The following is a 12336-nucleotide window of genomic DNA, read 5'->3' as shown; positions in this document are numbered from 1 at the left end:
AGGCGACGGAAAAGAATAACAGAGTGGCTAAAAGAGGTCAATATATCTGAAATGCGTAGGGAGACACTGGTCAGAGAAATAGCAAGCATCGAACTTAAGCTAAAGGAATCTTATAGGAGTAAGGAATCGCGGGAAGAACTAAAAGCCATAAATGAAATCGAAAGAAACCCAAAGTATTTCTTCTCCTATGCCAAATCAAAGTCGAGAACAATGTCCAGTATTGGGCCCCTACTTAAACAAGATGGATCCTACACAGATGACAGCAAGGAAATGAGTGAGCTACTCAAGTCCCAATATGACTCAGTTTTTAGCAAGCCGCTAACCAGACTGAGAGTCGAAGATCAAAAAGAATTTTTTATGAGAGAGCCACAAAATTTGGTTAACACAAGCCTATCCGATGTTATCCTGATGCCAAATGACTTCAAACAGGCGATAAATGACATGCCCATGCACTCTGCCCCAGGGCCAGACTCATGGAACTCCGTGTTCATCAAGAACTGCAAAAAGCCCCTATACGAGCCTTTTCCATCCTATGGAGAGGGAGCATGGACACGGGGGTCGTCCCACAGTTACTAAAAACAACAGACATAGCCCCACTCCACAAAGGGGGCAGTAAAGCAACAGCAAAGAACTACAGACCGATAGCACTAACATCCCATATCATAAAAATCTTTGAAAGGGTCCTAAGAAGCAAGATCACCACCCATCTAGAAACCCATCAGTTACACAACCCAGGGCAACATGGGTTTAGAACAGGTCGCTCCTGTCTGTCTCAACTATTGGATCACTACGACAAGGTCCTAGATGCACTAGAAGACAAAAAGAATGCAGATGTAATATATACAGACTTTGCAAAAGCCTTCGACAAGTGTGACCATGGCGTAATAGCGCACAAAATGCGTGCTAAAGCAATAACAGGAAAAGTCGGTCGATGGATCTATAATTTCCTCACTAACAGAACACAGAGAGTAGTCGTCAACAGAGTAAAGTCTGAGGCAGCTACGGTGAAAAGCTCTGTTCCACAAGGCACAGTACTCGCTCCCATCTTGTTCCTCATCCTCATATCCGACATAGACAAGGATGTCAGCCACAGCACCGTGTCTTCCTTTGCAGATGACACCCGAATCTGCACGAGTGTCTTCCATTGCAGACACTGCAAGGCTCCAGGCGGACATCAACCAAATCTTTCAGTGGGCTGCAGAAAACAATATGAAGTTCAACGATGAGAAATTTCAATTACTCAGATATGGTAAACACAAGGAAATTAAATCTTCATCAGAGTACAAAACAAATTCTGGCCACAAAATAGAGCGAAACACCAACGTCAAAGACCTGGGAGTGATCATGTCGGAGGATCTCACCTTCAAGGACCATAAGATTGTATCAATTGCATCTGCTTGAAAAATGACAGGATGGATAATGAGAACCTTCAAAACTAGGGAGGCCAAGCCCATGATGACACTCTTCAGGTCACTTGTTCTATCTAGGCTGGAATATTGCTGCACACTAACAGCACCTTTCAAGGCAGGTGAAATTGCTGACCTAGAAAATGTACAGAGAACCTTCACGGCGCGCATAACGGAGATAAAACATCTCAATTACTGGGAGCACTTGAGGTTCCTAAACCTGTATTCCCTGGAATGCAGGCGGGAGAGATACATGATTATATACACCTGGAAAATCCTAGAGGGACTAGTACCGAACTTGCACACGAAAATCACTCACTACGAAAGCAAAAGACTTGGCAGACGATGCAACATCCCCCAATGAAAAGCAGGGGTGTCACTAGCACGTTAAGAGACCATACAATAAGTGTCAGGGGCCCGAGACTGTTCAACTGCCTCCCAGCATACATAAGGGGGATTACCAACAGACCCCTGGCAGTCTTCAAGCTGGCACTGGACAAGCACCTAAAGTCGGTTCCTGGCCAGCCGGGCTGTGGCTTGTACGTTGGTTTGCATGCAGCCAGCAGCAACAGCCTGGTTGATCAGGCTCTGATCCACCAGGAGGCCTGGTCACAGACTGGGCCACGGGGGCGTTGACCCCTGGAACTCCCTCCAGGTAAACTCCAGGTAAGCTCTAATAAAATTTCCTATAGCTTGATTGCTAGCGCACTTAGCTCACGCACTGAGGTCCAAGGTTTAATTCCCAGTACTGGTGAAAACATTAGGACATGTTTTCTTAAGACACGTGCTGTCCATGTTCACCTATCAGTAAAACAGGTACCTGGGTGTTAGTCAACTGGTGTGGGTTACATCCTGGGGACAAAACTGACCTAATCTGCCCGAAATGCTCTGCATAACAAGGGGCTATCTACAGTGTCACTGATGTCAGCTAGGCCTGTATACCTTGTACATGTCTTATAGAAATAAAGATTATTAATTATCAAATTTGATATTGTTGATATTTCTGTACTCATTAATTTATTAATTTTGATATTGTTGATATTTCTGTACTCATTATTTTGATTAGATCAAGCATTCACATATTTATATCTTAAATAAATATCAAACCTTGGGAACTGAAGGCTGACAGGTTTTATATAAGAAAGGCGAGGATATAGTGTTATTAATTACATTCACTGGAGCACTAAACCAATAGGGGCTATATAATACCTGGGGGATGAATAGTAGGCATTCAGGTCTGATCCAGGGAAAGTGAGCGCAAATTCAATTCCTTAGATCAGCAGCCCTTTACCGGCATCCAGGATATGTAAATATAACAGTGTGCTGGTTAAAGCATTTTAATAATGACGTTCCATTCACCATTATTAATTTATAGAGAGAAAAACCAGTATGGGCTTGACAGAGCTCCTGAGAGAAAACTGTTGCCACAATAAAATGTCACATTAGTTGCAACTACATACATCCTTTTACTATACATAGGAGAGTTTCAAAGATAGCACTGCTGTGTCTGTGTCATGTCTGCATCAGAAGCCACTATCTGATTATATTGTCCTTTCCCACAGCCCCAGAGAGAGAGAGAGAGAGAGAGAGAGAGAGAGAGAGAGAGAGAGAGAGAGAGAGAGAGAGAGAGAGAGAGAGAGAGAGAGAGAGAGAGAGAGAGAGAGAGAGAGAGAGAGAGAGAGAGAGAGAGAGAGAGAGACAGACAGACAGACAGAGACAGAGAGAGAGAGAGAAACAGACAGACAGAGAGAGAGAGAGAGAGAGAGAGAGAGAGAGAGAGAGAGAGAGAGAGAGAGTGAGAGTGAGAGTGAGAGTGAGTGTGTGAGTGTGAGTGTGTGAGTGAGTGTGTGAGTGTGTGAGTGAGTGTGTGAGTGTGTGAGTGAGTGTGTGAGTGAGTGTGTGAGTGTGTGAGTGAGTGTGTGAGTGTGTGAGTGTGTGAGTGTGTGAGTGTGTGAGTGTGTGAGTGAGTGTGTGAGTGAGTGAGTGTGTGAGTGTGTGAGTGTGTGTGTGTGTGTGTACTCGGATAGTTGTACTCGGATAGTTGTACTCACCTAGTTGAGGTTGCAGGGGACGAGTCCAAGCTCCTGGCCCCGCCTCTTCACTGGTCGCTACTAGGTCACTCTCCCTGAACCTTGAGCTTTATCATACCTCTGCTTAAAGCTATGTATGGATCCTGCCTCCACTACATCGCTTCTCAAACTATTCCACTTCCTGACTACTCTGTGGCTGAAGAAATACTTCCTAACATCCCTGTGATTCATCTGTGTCTTCAACTTCCAACTGTGCCCTCTTGTTGTTGTGTCCCATCTCTGGAACATCTTGTCTTTGTCCACCTTGTCAATTCCTCTCAGTATTTCGTATGTCGTTATCATGTCCCCCCTATCTCTCCTGTCCTCCAGTGTCGTCAGGTTGATTTCCCTTAACCTCTCCTCGTAGGACATACCTCTTAGCTCTGGGACTAGTCTTGTTGCAAACCTTTGCACTTACTCTAGTTTCTTTACGTGCTTGGCTAGGTGTGGGTTCCAAACTGGTGCCGCATACTCCAATATGGGCCTAAAGTACACGGTGTACAGGGTCCTGAACGATTCCTTATTGAGATGTTGGAATGCTGTTCTGAGGTTTGCTAGGAGCCCATATGCTGCAGCAGTTATTTGGTTGATGTGCGCTTCAGGAGATGTGCCTGGTATTATACTCACCCCAAGATCTTTTTCCTTGAGTGAGGTTTGTAATCTCTAGCCCCCCTAGGCTGTACTCCGTCTGCGGTCTTCTTTGCCCTTCCCCAATCTTCATGACTTTGCACTTGGTGGAGCTGAACTCCAGGAGCCAATTGCTGGACCAGGTCTGCAGCCTGTCCAGATCCCTTTGTAGTTCTGCCTGGTCTTCGATCGAGTGAATTCTTCTCATCAACTTACGTCATCTGCAAACAGGGACACCTCAGAGTCTATTCCTTCCGTCATGTCGTTCACAAATACCAGAAACAGCACTGGTCCTAGGACTGACTCCTGTGGGACCCCCCTCGTCACAGGTGCCCACTCTGACACCTCGCCACGTACTATGACTCGCTGCTGTCTTCCTGACAAGTATTCCCTGATCCATTGTAGTGCCTTCCCTGTTATCCCTGCTTGGTCCTCCAGTTTTTGCACTAATCTCTTGTGTGGAACTGTGTCAAACGCCTTCTTGCAGTCCAAGAAAATGCAAATATGTGTGTACTCACCTAATTGTGGTTGCAGGGGTCGAGACTCAGCTCCTGGCCCCACCTCTTCACTGATTGCTACTAGGTCCTCTCTCTCTCTGCTTCCCGAGCTTTATCATACCTCTTCTTAAAACTATGTACGGTTCCTGCCTCCACTACTTCACTTGCTAGGCTATTCCACTTCCTGACGACTCTATGACTGAAGAAATGCTTCCTAACGTCCCTGTGACTCGTCTGAGTCTTCAGCTTCCAGTTGTGACCCCTTGTTCCTGTGTCCCCTCTCTGGAACACCCTATCTCTGTCCACCTTATCTATTCCCTGCAGTATCTTGTATGTCGTTATCATGTCTCCCCTGACCCTTCTGTCCTCCAGTGTCGTCAGTCCTATTTTCCTCAACCTTTCCTCGTACGACATTCCCGAGCTCTGGGACTAGCCTTGTTGCAAACCTTTGTACTTTCACTAACTTCTTGACGTGCTTGACCAGGTGTGGGTTCCAGACTGGTGCTGCATACTCCAGTATGGGCCTAACATACACAGTGTACAGTGTCTTGAACGATTCCTTATTTAGGTATCGGAACGCTATTCTCAGGTTTGCCAGGTGCCCGTATGCTGCAGCAGTTATTTGGTTGATGTGTGCCTCTGGTGACGTGCTCGGTGTTATGGTCACCCCGAGGTCTTTCTCACTGAGTGAGATCTGTAGTCTTTGTCCACCTAGCCTATACTCTGTCTGCGGTCTTCTTTGCCCCTCCCCAATCTTCATGACTTTGCATTTGGCAGGATTGAATTCGAGAAGCCAGTTTCTGGACCACATGTCCAGCCTGTTCAGGTCTCTTTGCAGTCCTGCCTCATCCTCGTCCGATTTAATTCTTCTCATCAACTTCACGTCATCTGCGAATAGGGACACTTCAGAGTCTATTCCTTCCATCATGTCGTTCGCATATATCAAAAATAGCACTGGCCCTAGAACTGACCCCTGTGGGAACCCGCTCATCACAGGCGCCCACTGTGATACCTCTTCACGTACCATGACTCGCTGCTGCCTCCCTGTCAGGTATTCCCTGATCCACTGCAGTGCCCTCCCTGTTACATGCACCTGATCCTCCAGCTTCTGCACTAATCTCTTGTGAGGAACTGTGTCAAAGGCCTTCATGCAGTCTAGGAAAATGCAATCTACCCACCCCTCTCTCTCGTGTCTTACTTCTGTTACCTTGTCATAAAACTCCAGGAGGTTTGTGATACAAGATTTGCCTTCCATGAACCCATGCTGGTTTTCATTTATAATCTTGTTCCGTTCCAGGTATTTGACCACTCTCCTCGTGATAATCTTCTCCATGACTTTGCACACAATACATGTCAGAAACACAGGTCTGTAGTTTAGCGCCTCATTTCTGTTTCCTTTCTTAAATATGGGGACTACATTTGCTGTCTTCCATTTCTCAGGTAGTTGCCCAGTTTCAAGGGATATGTTGAAAATTGTGGTTAGAGGCATGCAGAGCATCTCTGCTCCTTCTCTAAGGACCCATGGGGAGATGTCCGGTCCCATCGCCTTTGAGGTATCAAGGTCACTTAGCAGCTTCTTCACCTCCTCCTCGGTTGTTCGTATGTCATCCAACACTTGGTGGTATATTCCCTCTTGATGTTCCCTTCTGTACTGACTTCCCACAGCCCTTCCTGTCTCTACTGTAAAAACTTCCTTAAATCTCCTGTTTAGCTCCTCACATACCTCTTGGTCATTTCTTGTGAGTTCTCCCCCTTCTGTCCTTAATCTGATCACCTGGTCTTTGACTGTTGTCTTCCTCCTGATGTGGCTATACAACAGTTTCGGGTCAATCTTGATTTTCGATGCTATGTCATTTTCATACTGTCGCTAGGCCTCCCTCCTTACCTGTGCATACTCGTTCCTGGCTCTGTGACTGATCTCCCTATTTTCGTGTGTTCTCTGCCTTCTGTACTTCTTCCATTCTCTATTGCACTTTGTTTTTGCCTCCTTACACCGTCGGGTAAACCAGGGGCTCGTTCTGGTCTTTCCGTTGTTTCTGTTGCCCATGGGAATAAACCTTTCCACTGCCTCCTTGCATTTTGTTGTTACATATTCCATCATTTCATTTACTGGCTTTCCTGCCAGTTCTCTGTCCCACGGGACCTCCTGCAGGAAGTTCCTCAACCCTATATAGTCCCCTCTTTTATAGTCAGGCTTTTCCCATTCAACTCCTGTTACTCTCTCCACTTGCAGCTCTACTATATATTCAAAGCACAGAACCACGTGGTCGCTAGCTCCTAGGGGACTCTCATACGTGATGTCCTCAATGTCTGAACTGCCCAGGGTGAACACAAGGTCCAATCTTGCTGGTTCATCCTCCCCTCTCACTCTGGTAGTGTCCTTAACATGTTGGTGCATGAGGTTTTCCAGCACCACGTCCATCATCTTGGCTCTCCATGTTTCAAGACCCCCATGTGGCTCCAGGTTTTCCCAGTCAATCTCCCTGTGGTTGAAATCCCCCATAACCAGCAACTTTGCTCTGCTGGAGTGAGCTCTTCTTGCCACCTCAGCAAGTGCGTCCACCATTGCTCTGTTGCTCTCTTCATATTCTTCTCTTGGCCTCCTGCAGTTCTGTGGTGGATTATACATCACTGCAATGACCACCTTGTGTTCCCCAGACTGAAGTGTACCTACTATGTAGTCTCTTTCTCCAATCTCATCTATGCCTTCCATTTTCTCGAATTTCTATCTGTTTTTTACTAGCAGAGCAACCCCACCTCCCCCTCTGCCCCTTCTATCTTTCCTCATGATCTGGTATCCTGGTGGGAAGATTGCATCTGTTATTGTCCCCGTGAGTTTTGTCTCTAACTGCTATGATGTCTGGGGACTTCTCATTGATTCTTTCTTGCCATTCCTCATGTTTATTCGTTAATCCATCTGCATTTGTGTACCAAACCTTCAACTTCTGTTCTAATACTGTAACTGTGGTGCAGGGGGTGGGAACAGAGGGATCGGTGTGATGGTTGGTTTGGATTGTTCACTTGCCTTGGGGGTGTCGTGGCTGGGGTCCTTCTGCAGGTGTTTCTGGGGGTGTGCTTGGCCTTCCACTTGTTCCTGGGTTGTTCTGCTCTGCTATTTCATTTCCTCCTATTTCTCCTTTCATTTCTGAACTCTCTCTTTCATCATCTTCCTTTCCTTCTGTGTTCTGTCTCGATCGAGGTACACACTCATGAACTCCTGCCTGCCTCTCAGCCGTGCTTTCTCCTGCAGGATCATGGTTCGGGTTGATTCTGCTTTGAAAATTATTTTGAGAGGCCGATTCTTTTTCTCTGTGAACCACCCGATTCTCCAAAAATTTGCCACCTGGGTCATTTCCCCCTCGCCTATCACCTTCATGATACCTTCAATCGCTTTTTTCTCCTCCTGCTTTCTTTCCTCATAAGTTTCCCCTTTAGCTTCGTCTAGCCCATAGACAAACACTGATCTCTCCCTTTCCACCTCCCACTGTGACTCCCATTGCATCCTCTGATGTGTTTTAGTTCCTTCCCGTGGAGTGTTCCTTCCTTCAGTCCCTTCCCTAGCTATGGCCCCTATGCTCCTTGGTTTCTCCTTCCTGCTCACCTGTTCCTGGCCCCCACAGGTGTCTGGTAAGGTCCTTGCACATGTCCTAGTTCCTTCAATGTCTTCCAACCTCACATTTTGTCCTAGTGTGCTCCCTGTCTTTGTTTTGGCCCCATGTGGGTTTGACAGGACCTCTGCATACAGTTTAGTTTCCATGCTCCCTTCAGACCCATTGTCTGTGTCTGATGTAGCCATTGCCGATGCTACTTCTGTAATATCTTTGTCTCTATGCTGTTTCAGATGTCTCAGCTCCTCTTCTAATCTCTTTATCTTGTTTTCTGCTGTTGTGGCATGTTGCTTCCACCTTCTGCATTCTGCTTCTAACCTCTCTTCCATCTTCCTTGCCAGCTCCTCTAGTCTCCTTCCCCAGTCTTCCTCCCTTTTTTTGAGCTCTGCTTCCCAGCCCTCCCCCCCAGATTCGTCCTTCAAGCCCCTTGTTCTCATCCTAGTTCTAGGTTCCCCCGTTGCTCCACAGAAGGAAGGGGGAGGGGTGGTTAGGGGGAGGGGAATAGATGGTTAGGGGGAGAGGTGATGTATGGTTACGGGGAGGGGGAGGATGGTTATTGGAGGGGGAGAGGTAGTTGGGGGTGGGTTAGATGGTTTGGGGAGTTTTGAGACTCTCTGACCGCGGGTTCAATCCCGGCCGGGGTATGGTTGGTTTGGGGAGGTGTTAGATGGTGTGGGGGAGGGGTAGGTGGCTAGGGTGAGGTGGTTAGGGAAGGGGGAGAGGTGGTTAGGAGAGGGGGGAGTAGGTGCTTGAGAGAGGGGATGGATGGTTATAGGGGAGGGGGAGGGTGGTTATTGGAGGGGGGAGGTAGTTGGGGGAGGGGGTTAGATGGTATGGGGAGGGGTTAGATGGTTTGGGGGAGGGGTAGGTGGCTAAGGTGAGGTGGTTAGGGAAGGGGAGAGGTGGTTAGGGGAGGGGGGGTACGTGTTTGTGTCAAGTGAATATGTGCTTGTGTATGTGTGTGTGTGTGTGTGTTCGCATGTGTGTGTGTGTGTGTTTGCATGTGTGTGTGTGTTCGCATGCGTGTGTGTGTGTGTGTGTGTGTGTGTGTGTGTGTCTGTGTGTGTGTGCATGTGTGTGTGTGTGTGTGCGCGTGTGTGTGTGTGTGTATTCGCCTAGTTATTTACGTTTTTGTGCGTGTGGTTGTGTGTGTGTGTGTGTGTGTGTGTGTGTGTGTGTGTGTGTGTGTGTGTGTGTGTGTGTGTGTGTGTGGGTGTTCGTGTGTGTGTGGGGGAGGTGTGAGGGAGAGATACTGCAAATACATACCAGTTATGGAAAATTTTATAGGGTGAATACCTTTATGTACCTCAACATTACATGCTTACAAGTAAACTCATTGGGAGACAACCATATTGTTTACCGTAGTCACCCCGTGTAGACATGTGAGAAAACTTAACCACCCCTGGTCACGGCAAGTGGTTCCTTCGACCTCACAATCTTATCCATATCTATCCGAGACCAGTATGGATTGGATAGCACCCACAAGTACGGTGCTACTAATTAATTGTGGACTGTATAGATTATATTAGTTTAACTGAATGAAGGGGGGGTGGGTTAGGTTACACATGGATATATCCATCAAGGAAAAACACTTGTACATAATCTCACCACTTACCAGATATTCTCTGGTGGTCACTTGATGTAGCTGGATCACCCATAACCTATCCAATTACAACATACCTAACTGGCCAGTATCAGTCTGCTATAACTAGAAGGGTTACTTAACTGTGGGTGATTGATACTCCTTATTTCCTCCATTCACCATCTCATTTCGATGTCCTGTTACACCGACACAGTTCTTATTCCAGCAGGACGAGGTATCCGTTAGTTTGTCCCGGTTTAGAAGTCGTGATTCCATCAAACTTCACTATCCTCGGTACGAGAATCACACGTGCACTCGGAGCAGGGCGATCTATTTCACATCCCGCATTCTCTTAACTTAATGTTATTATCACTGATTACATTACCATTCACAAGACGATTTAACGTCTCATAATTATTATACACATTAGAGGTCACTCCATTAAGATCTGAGGCCAATGAGTAAGGATTAACTCACGGGTATTTCCCCTGGACACACACCATGGCCGCGCACCAGTCACACCCGGTCAAACCATTATTCACTAATTTTACCACCTTTTTACGGTGGTCCCGTAAATCACGTTCCCTCACTCTTCACCAGGAACAGTTACGACACTTCCTATTATGAAGTGAGGCCCATATTAATCCTTAGGCCGCCGTGAACGCCAATTTCCTGATCCCAGGTTTTCACAGCCTCCTCACTACATTCAAAACACTCCCGCCCCTCGTGCCCCAGCTCGACCTATATCCCCCCCCCGCATATCTGCGCAGGCGCAGCGGGAACCCAGTTGGTTCCATTCAAAATACAAATACATTTTGACCCAAATCAACACATTAAACACTTATTAGGCACCATAGCTTCGGAAATTAAATAATTTCCACACTGCGGCCGGGCGGAAGTCGTTGTTAGACGACTTAAATTGCGTCTTCCTCCAGGAGACGATTCCAGCCCTCTCTAGATTGCGCTGCTGTTTTCCTAGTGGGTCTTACTACAATTTCTTCTTGCATTACTCCGTCAGTGTCTTCAATATCACTCGTGTCACTTTCCCTTAGATTTCCATCTGCACTGGATTGAACACCATTTAATTCTAAGGGAATTAATTTATTAATGGTACACAAACTTTCCTGACCACGACACAACACTTTGACGTTTCTGACAACACCTTGTGCATCTGGGTATAATGTAACTACCTTGCCCAGAGGCCACAATGTTCGATGTTGTTCAGTATCAATTAACACAATGTCACCTGGTTGAATGTTCTGTCGGTTTACTGCCTCTGGCGCACCATAAAAGTGTTCACGTAGTGTAAGAAGATATTCTTTACGCCACACATCAGACCAATGAGTAATTACCTTATTTAACACCTTGAACTTATCACTCAACACGGTCACGTTATTGTAATCCTCATCACTTCCCGCGGGATTATCTCTATAGATAGGTGCAGCTTCTAACCTTTGTCCACATATTAGGTGAGAGGGAGTCAGGATCTCCACGTCAGGAGTGTCGCTCATGTATGACAGAGGGCGATTGTTTACCCGATTCTCTGCCTCCACCAATACTGCACGGAATTCCTCCAAATTAATTCTCTTCCTGTGTAGCACCTTACGAAGACATCTTTTCACTGTACCTATCATTCTTTCGTACAGTCCTCCCTGCCAAGGGGCTCTGGGAGTAATAAATTTCCAGACACACCCTCGCTGGGTCAACAAAGACTGTACATCATCACTCTTATTTAATTCCATCAAGTGTTGAGCACCCGCTACAAAATTGGTGGCATTATCTGAGATCATCAATCTTGGACAGGATCTCCTAGCTGCAAATTTCCGGAACAGCTGTATGAACTGTTCTGCAGACAAGTCCTGAGCCACTTCTAGATGAACAGCCCTAGTAGCTGTACAAGTAAATAGACATACATACACCTTCAAGGGAACACCATCTGAAGTACCTGTTAAAATGATTGGCCCACTATAGTCCACTCCGGTCACATCAAATGGTTTTACCAACTGCACGCGTTCCTTGGGCAATGGTGGAGGACCTGGGTACATGTAGGTTCTGGCATCCACCCGGCGACATATTACACACGACTTGATGACCCTTTTTACACTTTGCCGTCCTTGTGGAATCCAGAAGGTTTCCCGAATACAGTTTAAGGTATCCTGTACCCCACCGTGCATCACGTTATTATGGGCATTATAGACAATCAAGGTTGTCAGATGATGAGTTTTGGGCAGCAAGATAGGGTGCTTAGCATATTCCCCCAACTCAGCATTTTGTAACCTGCCTCTGCACCTAATTACATCATCCTCTAAATACAGCCCCAGCTTTTCTATTATTGAGCCTTTCACAATTTTTCCGTCCATCATTAATTTAATCTCATCCCTGTAGGTTTCTTCTTGTACCCTCTGTAGCCAGTATCTCAGGGGATGGGGAAAATTATATGAGATATTCATCTTACTTATAAATTTAAACACTAACCTTGTCACGCTAATCAGCTTGGGTAAGGAAGAATACCTATTCATGTCAATGGCTAAGGAGGGGACTACTGAC

This window comes from Cherax quadricarinatus, chromosome 30 (genome assembly GCF_038502225.1).
Source record: "Cherax quadricarinatus isolate ZL_2023a chromosome 30, ASM3850222v1, whole genome shotgun sequence".
NCBI lineage: Eukaryota > Metazoa > Arthropoda > Malacostraca > Decapoda > Parastacidae > Cherax > Cherax quadricarinatus.
This window is presented reverse-complemented; position numbering follows the sequence as displayed.